This window comes from Phocoena phocoena, chromosome 16 (genome assembly GCF_963924675.1).
Source record: "Phocoena phocoena chromosome 16, mPhoPho1.1, whole genome shotgun sequence".
NCBI lineage: Eukaryota > Metazoa > Chordata > Mammalia > Artiodactyla > Phocoenidae > Phocoena > Phocoena phocoena.
In genome coordinates, this window is record NC_089234.1 from 77,356,859 (window position 1) to 77,370,010 (window position 13,152).

The 13,152-nt window shown below is 45.1% G+C and overlaps 1 protein-coding gene across 1 annotated transcript in view; it reads left to right on the plus strand.

The window, feature by feature from the left end:
• The window catches only part of NID1 (nidogen 1), a 93,473-nt gene that overhangs the window by 7,336 nt on the left and 72,985 nt on the right, over positions 1-13,152 (plus strand). The window lies entirely within an intron of this gene.

Below are 13,152 nucleotides of genomic sequence, written 5' to 3' on the forward strand. Positions count from 1 at the left end.
GCTTCTAATTTGCCCAAAGGTGCCCTGTGGTCTAACAGTGGCCCTGGCTGAGTCACAGAATACTTGATAGAGTATTAATTTCTAATGGGGGCTAAAGTGAAATTGATGAATCAGGTTGATTAACCAACTTATAATTGAGGTCCAGTCACTTCATATCTCACCCTCTTATTATTCCAGACCTCTCTTATTATAAAACAAAGAGGTTTGATAAGATTATCTCTAAGGTTCGTTTTGTGGTGGATCTTTGGTATTCTCTGATCAAGTGACCAGGTGTTGAATATATACCTTTACTATGTACAGGACACTGGCTGTTATTTCTCATATAATGCAGTGCAATGTTGAGGTACATCATCTAGTCATTCAACAAATATTTAATTTGTTGCCTAACATGCCAGGACCAGTGCTAGGCTTTGGAGATAGAAACCAGAGCAGTGTTGTTTCTGCTCTTTACAGTCTAGTGAGGAAGACAGACATTAAACTAGTAACGACACTGTGATAAGTGCAATGAGGAAGAAGATCATATATTGTGGTGAAACTGAGCTAGACCTTCTCCACCTGGAACTAAAGCATGGGTAGGGGGTTAGCCATGTGAAAAGGGCAGAATGGTGCCTCGTTACTGAGTGTGAGACCAGGAGCTTGTAGAGAGGAGGAGCTTGGCATGTCTTCAGGACAGAATGAAAGCCAGCGTGAGTGAGGGCGGTGGTGCAAGAACTGGAGGAGCTAAGTCAGACCCGGACACTGCAGCTCAGAGCCCTCCAGGTGTTTCCCTTTGCACTTAACGACATCCAGCTTCTCACCACGTGTGGTGACGGTACAGTCACGCTGGCTCTCCACCGTCATCCCTTATTACCCTGGCTGTCCTCACGTGTTGGGCTCCAGCCTCACTAGCCACTTTCTATTCCTCGGCCACAGCCAGCTTGTCCCACCCAGGTGTAGACACTCCTCTCCCCTCTGCACCGTCCCGTCACACAGGTCTCTGCTCACATGCAGACGCCCGTGCGTGTTGTTTTGTTGCATTCTGTCTTGATTTCATCTAGCATGTATAGCCACCTAAAACTAGTTTATTTGTTTACTTGTGTGTTGCTCATCTTTCCCGTTAGAGTCTGAACCCTTTGAGGGCAGCGTCTGACCTGCCTTATTCACCGCTGTGTCCCAGGTACACACCAGGAGTAGGGTCTGGGGCACATGGTGGGTGCTCTGTTATGGTCTGTTGAATGAATGAAGGTATGAATGAACGCTAGGTATTCATTACTTTATTCTGTGAAGCAGTGGGATGCCATTAGAGATTCAAGCTAGATGAGTGACATGATTTTTTTTTAATTTTTATTTTATACTGTAATATAGTTGATTTACAATGTTGCGTTCGTTTCAGGTGTACAGCAAAGTGATTCAGTTATATATATACATGTATCTATTCTTTTTCAAATTCTTTTCCCATTTTAGGTTATTACAGAATATTGAGTAGAGTTCCCTGAGCTATACAATAGGTCCTTGTGGGTTATCTATTCTAAATACAGTAGTGTGTATATGTCAATCCCAAACTCCTGATTTATCCCCCCCCCACATGATTTATTTGTAAAAGATTTCCATTTCCTCAAAAAATAAATGGCATGGGAGAAAAAGGAGGGAGAACTGCATAGATTAAAAGAGGCTTAAGAGACAAGCTAACCAAATGTAAGGTAAGGATTTTGTTGGATCCTGATGGAAACATGGAAACAAAGTGGCCGTAAAACACATCTTGGAGACAAACTGCTTTTCTAGGAGAGATACATATGGAAATATGGACAGGTGAAATAATTTGATGCCTGGGATTTCATTTAAAATACTTCAAAAAAGAAAAAATAAATATGCACATGTGTGGAAGGAATAGATAAAGCAAGAACTAGAGTGTGTGGATAATTTTGGTGATTCTTCTGTGTGTGTTTGAAAATTCTCCCTTAAATTCTCCCTTAAAAGTAGTCTAATTAGGGCTTCCGTGGTGGCGCAGTGGTTGAGAGTCCGCCTGCCGATGCAGGGGACACGGGTTCGTGCCCCGGTCCAGGAAGATACCACATGCTGCGGAGCAGCTGGGCCCGTGAGCCATGGCCACTGAGCCTGCGCGTCCGGAGCCTGTGCTCTGCAACGGGAGAGGCCACAGCAGTGAGAGGCCCGCGTACCGGGAAAAAAAAAAAAAAAAGTAGACTAATTATAAAAAGGTTTTAAAAAATGATGCTGCCTGTGGGTAAAGGACTTTTAGGGGAGGTGTGGAGGAGGAAGAGTGAATTCCACAGCTAGAGACCTGTTGCCAGGGTCCAGGGGAGGGTGACGGTGGTGTGTGGACACGGGTTGTGGGTTCTAGAGCTATTTGCAGGTGAGTGCAATGAGGCTTGCTCATGTGTTATCTCATCTGAGACACGCAGCAGCCCTGTGAGGTCGCTCAGGCAGGTGATAGGATGAGCCCCCTATTAGAGAGAACACTGACACATGCAGCTAAGGGCCTTGTCAAAATACACTCAGCTCGGGTCGAGGTAGACCTTGAACTCAGATCTTCCCACCCCTAGTTCTGCGGTCTTTATACTATGCCACCTTGGATACCGACTCCTTCCCCTCCTTCATTCATTTATTCATTTGACAGTCTCTCAGCACTGTAATGTACAGACTTTGGGGCCAGGTGTGTGAGGCTGCGTCACACAATGAGTGATATCACACATGATCCCTGTTCTCACGGGACTCACACTGCATCACATCACTCCCCATTGCATTGCTTGTGAAAAAAGTTGGTTCTTATCCCTTAAGGAGCAGGTTTCTTAAGTGCTTTGTCCTCAGGTAAATTTTTTTCTTAAATTTTTTTTTTTTTGGCCATGCTGCACGTGGGATCTTAATTCCTCAACCAGGGATCACACCCGTGCCCCCTGCAGTGGAAGTGCGGAGTCCTAACCACTGGACAACCAGGGAAGTCCCTTTAATTTTTAATTAGAAATGTTTTCACACACACACACACAAAAGGGGAGAAATTAGTATCATGAACACCCATAGACACATTACATAAAGGTAACTGTTGTTAGCATTTTCCCTATTTGTTTAATTTCTCTTTAGTCATGTATCCAAAGTAACAATAAATTACAGTCATCATGACATTTCATCACTAAATATTTTACTATGCATTCCTAAGACAGTAACAGCATTTCCCTACCTAACCAGCATACTATTATCAAACTAAACAAAATCAATAATAATTTCCTGTTATCAGTTTATGCCCAGTACATATCAAATCTCTCCAATATCCCCAAAGCTGTCCTTTATAGCTAGACTCATTCAGACTGGGGCCCAAAGGATGACAAGCATTACATTTGGCTCTTTAGTCTCTTTTAATTTTTTATTTTATTTATTTATTTGGTTGCACTGGGCCTCCTTAGTTGCGGCTCGTCGGCTCCTTAGTTGTAGCATGTGGGCTCCTTAGTTGCAGCACGCCAACTCTTAGTTGCGCCATGCATGTGGGATCTAGTTTCCTGACCAGGGATCGAACCCAGGCCCCCTGCATTGGGAGCACAGAGTCTTATCCACTGCACCACCAGGGAAGTCGCTAGTCTCTTAATTTTGACCAATACGCTCCCCCTTTTTATTTCTCACTTTATTTAAGAGTCACAGCTTAATGTCCTGTAGAATGTCCCACCTTCTGCATTTGACTGTTTCTTTGTAATGTAGTCTAGCCTGTTATTCCATCTCTGTATTTTCTGAAAACTGGTAATTTTGAAAATATTCAGGTTAAACATTGTTTTCTTTAGAAAACACGTAGAATTTTATTTTTAAATTAATTTGGGGGATAGTAAGACAATGCAAATGGTTAACAAAACTTGTAAAAACAGTGTTAAGGGAAGTTTCCTTCCTACCCTGGCCTCCAGGCCCATCATTGTTCTCTCCCCAGAGACAATCACTATTCATGAATTTTTTATCTCTTTGCAGAGAGAGTCTCAAATGTACAAACATATGTATGTACACATTCCCCTTTGTTTTCTACACCTCCTCGATTTTCTAAATAACAGTGTTATGAGATATAATTTACCTACCCTAAAATTCACCCCTTTAAAGTGTACAGTTCAGTGTTTTTTGTATACCCAGGGACTTGTGCAACCATCACCACTGTCTAACTCCAGAATATTTTGCTCACCCCCTAAACAAACCCAGTATCCTTCAGCAGTCCTTCCCCATCTCCCCCACCTCCCCACTGCCCCGGTCCCTGGAAACCACTAATCTCTACTGTCTGTCTCTATGGACTTGTCTGCTCTGGACGTTTCACGTAAATAGAATCATACAACATGTGACCTTTTGTGACTGGCTTCTTTCACTGAGCATGACATTTTCAAGCCTCCTCCACTTTGCAGTACTTAGCAGTTCCTAGTTCTTCTATGACTGAATAATATTCCATGGTTTTATTTTTCCTTGCATGAGTTCATGGATATTCAGGTTGTTTCTCCTTTCTGGCTATTATGAATAATGCTGCTATGAATGTCCGTGTCCCAGTTTTCATGTGGACATCAGCTTTCAGGTCTCTTGGGTATATACCTAGGAGTGGAATTGCTAGGTCATATGGTAACTCTATGTTTAACATTTTGAGGAACTATCAAATCGTTTTTCAAAGGGACTGCACCATTTTACATTCCCACCAGCAATGTATGAGGGTTTCGATTTCTCCACGTCATCATCAGCACTTGTTATTATCTGACTTTTTGATTTTAGCCATCCTGGTGGGTGTGAAGGGGTATCTCATTGTGGTTTTGATTTGCATTTCCCTGATGATAGTGATGTTGAGCATCTTTTCATGCTTATTGGCTATTTGCATATCTTCTTTGGAGAAATGTATGTTCACATCCTTTGCTTATTTTTAAATTGGGTTATCTGTATTTTTATTGTTGAGTAGGTTAAACATTATTTAACAAGAATACTTCATGAATGAAGCCATATATGTCATAGTGTATAATATCAGGAGGCAAGTGATGTCTGGTTGTTCCTCTGCTAGCTGCTCATGTTAAGGTGATGACAGCTAGATCATGTCTGTCGTGTTACATTTTCCCCCTTGTAAGCAGAGAGCAGGCTATGGGGTGTTACTTTGTTTGGCCTTATGCAGCTGTCCCCTTGCCCACCAACCTTTCACTTAATGTCTATAGCAACCATTGACGATCTTTGCCTGAATCAATTATTAAATTAACGGTTGCCAAATTGTGTCTTATTTTGTCTTGTTGTTTACTTGTTGGTTCCTAGCATTCTTTCTACATTTATTAGCTGGCATACTTCTGTAAAGAAGAGCTTTCCCTCATCAACTGGGGCTTTTGGGTTACACTGACATGGTTTGTTCTGGAAAGGCAGATAAGTGCTTAATTCTTTCCCTATAATTTCTGATGTTCCAGTTAAGGGGCTGGTGTTGAAATTAAGGGATTGGTATAATCCAAATTCAGGGAGTCCTGGTGCCCTAGTCAGCACAGGTGAACTTCTGATATCTCTATCCAAGGTGTTAAGGAGGGGCACACTTCTCCCCAGAGACTGAGGGTTTGGACAAGGCCCTTCTCTTGCCTTTCCTGATCACCTGCTGTTCTGGAATGCTGAAGGACACTTCCACCTCTTCTTTTTTTTTTTTTTTTGCGGTACACGGGCCTCTCACTGTTGTGGCCTCTCCCGTTGCAGAGCACAGGCTCCAGACGCGCAGGCTCAGCGGCCATGGCTCACGGGCCCAGCCGCTCTGTGGCACGTGGGATCCTCCCGGACCAGGGCACGAACCCGTGTCCCCTGCATCGGCAGGCGAACTCTCAACCACTGCACCACCAGGGAAGCCCACTCCCAACCATTTTTAAATGTTGGCAGATAATCTCAGGTAGAAATTTCCTGCAGAAGAGATGGGTAACTTATCCTGAGTCTCTCATTAGACCTTAACTGGATTAAGTTTAAAACACTGACTCATCTTTTAACTATTACTACCAGGTTGCCCCTTGTTTTTATCTGCTAATCCTTTTGCTTCTATTTCTAATTCAAGCCAGAGTCATTTCTCTGGTTCTGTGGAGTTAATAGAAAATATTTGCAATTTAGACTCAAGAGTTTCGTTCTCGCATTTCTGGTGTATGATCTTAGGCAAGTCCTATAAACGGAAACTCATTTTTTTCTCAAATGAAGAAGATGATATTAATGCATGCTTTACTAGGTTCGCTACAATAACTGGAGTAAAAATGCTTTGTAAACTGTCAAGTACCACTCAAGTGGGGCAGGCCCCGGGTCCCCTCTGGGCTCTAGGCTGGAATCAGTTAACCTCCACCTTGATTGTGTCATTAGTTCAGGCTATTTCAGGGACTTCTTTCTCAAGTTTTTCTTTTCTTAGGCCCTTTTCATTTTCTAGGTTTTTCTAGCTGCCCAGTCTCTATCTGTGGAGCCATCCCATGAAGCTTTGCAACTTCCAGGACTTTTGCTCCCTATTTCTCTAAACTAGGTGGCTGAGTATAACAGAAAGAGCACCGGTAATGGGTTCAAATGTTAGTCCCATCACTTGCTGGCCCTGTGACATGAAGCTAAATTAAGTCTCTTGTCATTTCCTTGTCTGTTTCATACACGTGAAAAGAGGGGTGGTTGTATTAAATTAAAAAAAATGCAAACAGCTTTAGTAAAGGGCCTCAAACCTACCAGTAAGTGTTTGCCTCCCTTTCCTTCTTTGGCCTAAATTATTTTACCTTAGGTTCCTGCTTCTTCCCACCCATGGAGTTTGCTTTTGCAACTGCAAGCAATTTCATTGTCTTCCCAGTACTGCTCTTTGCATTTCTAAAAGGAGCCCATTTGTTTCTTATTTGTGCTTACCTCAAGTATTCTTAACCACATCTGTTTTAAAGAAGGCTTTCCCCTCAGGGTTGCAGGGGAAAAGCATTCTGCCCTGGGGCCTGCTACCAGGCTCATTGAAGTCAAAAAAGATGGCTGTTGTTTCACTTCCTCAGCATTTGCTTGAATGTAAGGAATCTAACACATAATTTTAATGTATGGAGTATCTGCATTTAGACTTTCTCCAGGGCTTCATTTGCCTGTGAGTTCACTTTAAAGATGCACAGGAGATTGGAAGTGCTTTTTTTTTAAGTGGGGGCCACTTCCTCATCATGAGTTAGTGCTCTGTCACCTCTTCTTACTGTCAGCTGAGTTGAAACAATTGTAAGTGAGTGGCTCCAACTGTTAGCCCTGTGAGGCTTGCATTTTCACCCAGGGGCGTTTTGTGATGTAATTGATGGTGCAGCTGGTTGAAGAGCCTGTTGTTTGGTGTGTTCCTTGGGGTGAGTGAATAGGTGTGTTCTGTACAGGGCTGTTAAGTTGCGCTAGTAACATGCTGAGCTGAGCATTAACTTTGCTGAAGGAGCTTCTTTTTCCCAGTGTGAACTGTCAGCAAGATTCAGGGCGGTATTTACGTTGGTCAGTGTGCTGGAGGTAGCTGTTTTTCAATAAAGAAGCGATGTATTATTACGCTACCAAAAACCTCAGCGAGGCAATTTTTTGTTAGAGTTACCTTAAGACAATAATATAACATCATCATCATCATCATCATTATTACTTTAGCCCTCAATAATACAGACAGGCTTTCTCAGGAATGCATTCAATTCATAGGAGTTTTGGAACTTCCCTGGCGGTGCAGTTGTTAGGACTCTGGGCTTCCATTGCAGGGGGCGTGGGTTCGCTCTCTGGTTGGGAAACTAAGACCCTGCAAGCCGTGCAGTGTGGCCAAAAAAAAAAAAAAAAATTCACAAGAGTTTTGCCATGTTATAGTTACCAAGTCCAAGCTCATACTGCTCGCTGAATGACAGGCCAATAAATCGAGAGAGGTGTTGGGACAAGGAATAGTGACTTTATTTGGAAAGCCAGCCGACTGAGAAGATGGGGGACTAGCATCCCAAAGAACCATCTTCCCTGAGTTAGGGTTCGGGCTTCTTTTATACCAAAAGGCAAGGGGGTGTGGTTGGTTGGTGCCCACTTCTTGGTGCCAGAATCCTTTGTTCTTGCAGCTGTCCATGTAGGTCTGGTGACAATGTTCCTATAAACGTCCAACAGGACAAATGTTATTCTCTGTTCTGCAACTTTTTATCTCTATATGAATGGAGAAGTGTTATACCTTTAAAGTTCAAAGCCTTGAGAATGGGCTGTCCTGTATATTTCAGGCTACAGGCAACATTCTTTTTTGTTTTGTTTTTATTTATTTATTTATTTTTGAGGTACGCGGGCCTCTCACTGTTGCGGCCTCTCCCGTTGTGGAGCACAGGCTCCGGACGCGCAGGCTCAGCGGCCATGGCTCACGGGCTCAGCTGCTCCGCAGCATGTGGGATCTTCCCGGACCGGGGCACGAACCCGTGTCCCCTGCATTGGCAGGCGGACTCTCAACCACTGCGCCACCAGGGAAGCCCCTTGTTTTGTTTTTTAATAATAGATCTTTATTGGAGTATAATTGCTTCAAGGTTAAAATGAAAGAAACAGATCCAATATAGAGTTAGATTTGTTCTTCCCTATTACATAATTTACAGCAAGGAATGTGCTGGTGCCACTGGGACTCAGGGCTCCTAAGTCAGGACTCCAAGGTGCTAATTGCGAACTGTTAAAAGATAAACTGGGGCGTATTAAAATTTTTAAGCATTTATTTGAGCAAAAATCGATTTGAATTGGGCAGCATCCAATCTAGCAGATAGAAAGGAGCTCCGAGGAGCTATGCAAAATGAAAGACTTTTATAGGCAGGAGGGAGTGGGAACAGGGAAGTTATCTGGCCAAAAAAAGCAGGTCCTAGTATTGCAAAGTTACTTTTCTTTAGGGGAGGGCAGGGGTCTACCCAGCAGATGACCTCACTAGTGCTGATCAGGTGGTTTCTGATTGACTGGTTTAAGATTCCATATAGAGTGGAAACTAATTAAGTCTCAGTTTGGTGATGTGGGGCTTAGCATAAGCGACTCCATTTTGGGCCTGTAAATGGCCCAAAGATAGAGAGAGGTGCAGATGTAAAGGAGCTGGTGCTAAAATAAACCCTGCTTGGGGAGGGCAGGAGGGCTTCACAGGGAGAAATGGGACTTTGCCACAGACAGGAGCTGAGTGAGTGAGGGTCTTCAAGGCCGAGGGGACCCTAAACGCAAAAGCACGCAGTGTTAAGTAGGTGAAACACCATGGTGAGTTTGGAGAAGTGTAAACAATTAAAAAAAAAAACTCCAGCGCATCTATTTCTATTCTAGACTTTTCCTCACCAACATTCATATCAAAACTAAAACCTGGTCCTATAATCCACGTAATTTTTCAGCTGGCACGAGTGGTGAACAGAAAATAATACTGGTGACTGCTGTATAATACTTATGTTTAATAATCGTTTCTTTCTGGACTCCGGGCCCTGCACCTGGTGCCTCAAGCGTCTGCAACTTTGGGTTCCTGTTAATTACTAAACCTGCTTTCACCAGCACCTTCTACTCATTAACACAATCTAGCGTGCCCAGTGCAACTAACATTCCTGAAAATCTCCGGTAGAGGAGAGGCAGGGGTTGTGAGGGAAGGGGTGGACCTGGGGAAGTCTGGGGAAGGAGGAATTCAGACAATGAACAAGGGCCCTCCTTCTCGCGGAGAGCATTCATGTGGGCTTAGCTATAAAAGTTAACTGCCTTTCTTTAGAGACTTTAAACTTTAGATTCATCACTTCATTATCTATTTTTTAAAGTTCATTTTGAAAATTTTAAACATATGCACAAATAGAATATTATGATGCAGTCTCATGAATCACTCAGCTTCAACATGTATCCATTTATGGTGTGTCTAGTTTCACCTATATCCCCACCTATTCTTAATATTCTCCCCTCTTACCTAAACTGAATTGTTTTTAAACAAATCCTAAACATTTTATTTCATTGTAAATATTTCAGAATGTATCTCTAAAAAAGTGACTTTTTAAAAACAAAACGGGGACTTCCCTGGTGGTGCAGTGGTTAAGACTACACCTACCAATGCAGGGGATATGGGTTCGAGCCCTGGTCCGGGAAGATCCCACATTGCCACGGAGCAACGAAGCCCCTGTGCCACAACTACTGAGCCCACGTGCCACAACTACTGAAGCCCGCGTGTCTAGAGCCTGGTGCTCCGCAACAAGAGAAGCTACCGCAATGAGAAGCCCGCGCACCGCAGCGAAGAGGAGACCCCGCTCGCGGCAGCTAGAGAAAGCCCGCGCGCAGCATAAAGACCCAACGCAGCCAAAAATAAAAACAGAAACAAAAAAACCCTGCAAAATCATGATCACACCTAAAAAGTTAACAGTATTTCCTTAATGTCATCCAATATCACATAGGTTCATAAAATATTTTATTTGGCCTCTCAGTTGACTGGTTTAAATCAGGATCCAGGTGAAGACCACACATCACATCTAGTCGATAGGTACCTCACGACTTCTGAAATCTACAGGTTCCCCTCACCTTTTTTCCATGCATTTATTTATTTATTTATTTTTTAAAATTTATTATTTATTTTATTTATTTATTTTTGGCTGCATTGCATTCCCGTTGCTGCGCGCGGGCTTTCTCCAGCTGCGGCTCGTGGGCTGTAGGCACGCAGGCTTCAGTAGTTGTGGCGCACGGGCTTCGTTGCTCCGTGGCATGTGGGATCTTCCCGGACCAGGGCTTGAACCCGTGTCCCCCGCATTAGCAGGCGGATTCCCAACCACTGCGCCACCAGGGAAGCCCTCCATGCATTTATTAAAGAAACTGGGTGTTTGTCCTTCAGGATGTCCCATATTCTGGATGTTGCTGGTCACATCCCTATGCTATCCTCTAAGTGTGCTTCTGTCCCCCGTATTTCCTGTAAAGTGGTAGTTACATCTAGAGACTTGCTCAGACTTGAGTTATCGGTTCACATTTATGCAAAGTGTTTTAGTAAATAGTGTCGCACTCTAGCGGAAGAACCGCGGACACATAATGCTGTGGCCCTTCTCGAAGCTCACGGGGCAGTATTTCTCAAACAGCCTTGGGGGCTTCCCTGGTGGCGCAGTGGTTGAGAGTCCGCCTGCCGATGCAGGGGACACGGGTTCGTGCCCCGGTCCGGGAAGATCCCACATGCCGCGGAGCGGCTGGGCCCGTGAGCCATGGCCGCTGAGCCTGCGCGTCCGGAGCCTGTGCTCCGCAACGGGAGAGGCCACAACAGTGAGAGGTCCGCGTACCGCAAAAACAAAAACACAGTCTTGGTGGGAGGCTTTATCCCTATGGACCTCCCCTGTGCACTTCCTGGAGGTAGTCGGGGAGGGAGGGAGCTCAGTGTGCCAGGCAGGGGATAAGCTCTGTAGCTATGGCACAGACTAAGACGGACCTGGTCCTGGACCGCAAGGGATGTACTGTGGCGGTGGGGAGAGCGTCCAGAGCTGGCAGATGAGTCAGTGAGATCTCTACAATCTGTGGTCTGTGCCCGGAAGGACACAAATAGGAGGCGGAGATATAAATGGGGGCCAGGCGTGAGGGAAGGGAGGAGGAGGGGCCAGCCAGGGGAGCCTACACTGCATGGATGGAGGAGGCTCCCTTAGAAGGTGTTAATTACTTCAGCTGAGCCCTGGAAGAGGCGAGAAAGAGCCCGTTATATGGGTGCAAGAAGTGGGGAAGAGGGATGTTGGTGGTCGCAGGGATGGAGAAAGTGCCGTATACTTTGGAGGCCGGACACACAGGACATGGGATGAGAAGGAGCAAGGAATCAAGGCCGCGTGCCAGGTTTCCTGGCTTAAGCAACTGGGTGAAGAGCTGTTATGGCGACAGCCCTGGGCAGCTGGACAGGCGGCTGCGTGACTTTCTCTGTGGTGCCCAGCCTAGTCCCTTTGGAGATGGTGTTACCGACCTGGGTCCTTCGATTCTTTTTTTTTTTTTGCGGTACGCGGGCCTCTCACTGTTGTGGCCTCTCCCGTTGCGGAGCACAGCCTCCGGACGCGCAGGCTCAGCGGCCATGGCTCACGGGCCCAGCCCCTCCGCGGCATGTGGGATCTTCCCGGACCGGGGCACGAACCCTTGTCCCCAGCATCAACAGGCGGACTCCCAACCACTGCGCCACCAGGGAAGCCCGGTCCTTGGATTCTTTAATCAATAGAAATTGATAAGAAACCAGACAAGAAACTCAGGCAAGGCTTTACTGGGACTTGTGCTGCAGCTTGAGGGGTAAAAACAAGAAACAGGCGCCCTTGCTTGTTCTCCTAGGGGGACGCGGTGAGCTGGTCCCTTAAAGGGGGTGAGGGAGGGAGCGGATTGGTGGGTCGGGCCTGAGGGGTGGCTTAGGTGGCCTACCCACCCCCTTGGTGGTGCTGTGTGCAGGGGGCATGCGCAATAGCCTGCTTTTGCTCCAGGGGCCTCAGAAGTGGCGATTGGTTTGTGGCCTTTTTGTATCGTATTGTTCATAATTTGTCCCAACTGCGCATGCACACAGTTATTTTTAGTCCCCTATAGTGCCTTTGTATTCTCTTGCTGGAGGAGACGTCTGTCCAGGTCCAAGTGCAAGCCCCCCGGTAGAGGGTCCCAGGTCCTAGCCTGTCTCAGTGGTACCCAGGTCTGTCCTCCTGGCCTCCTAAGTGCCTTTTAGACCCCTCCCTTTGTGCGCCTGCCCTTCTATTGAATTGCTCGACTTGAAGAAGACGGAGAAAAGGAACTAGGCCAGTAGGAGTATCAAGAGCTGGACAGATTTGTGAAATAAGCCTGGCACCCGAATGTAAAGGAATATCGTTCATCAAGTTGGCCATTAATTGTTACATTTGGAGAAAAACAAAAACAAAACTGAAAACGTTTACTAAGAAGTTTAGGAATCAAATGAAACTTCCGGGTGTTCTGTATATGACATCTTTCTTCATTATCATAGACAAGTGAGTTGAATGTGCCATAAAACTGCCTGAAAAATAATTTTCCTACTAATACTAAGGAGGGTTATCTGGACTTCGTCCAAAGCATTTGCAGGCAGGGCATCATGCTTCTTGTCTAAAAACTCAATTCCTTAAAGCATTCCTTGTGAAAATAGAAATTCCTGTGCCCAGATTCTCAATAATGTAAGGCACCGGGAACATGTTCAAAATTGTTGGCCTGATTTAAATTTCACTGGAAAACAGCTTTTTAAAACCAAGTTGTCTGTATGTGGCTTCCATGTGATCACTTCCCACTGGCAACTGGTAACTGCCAACTTCTGGT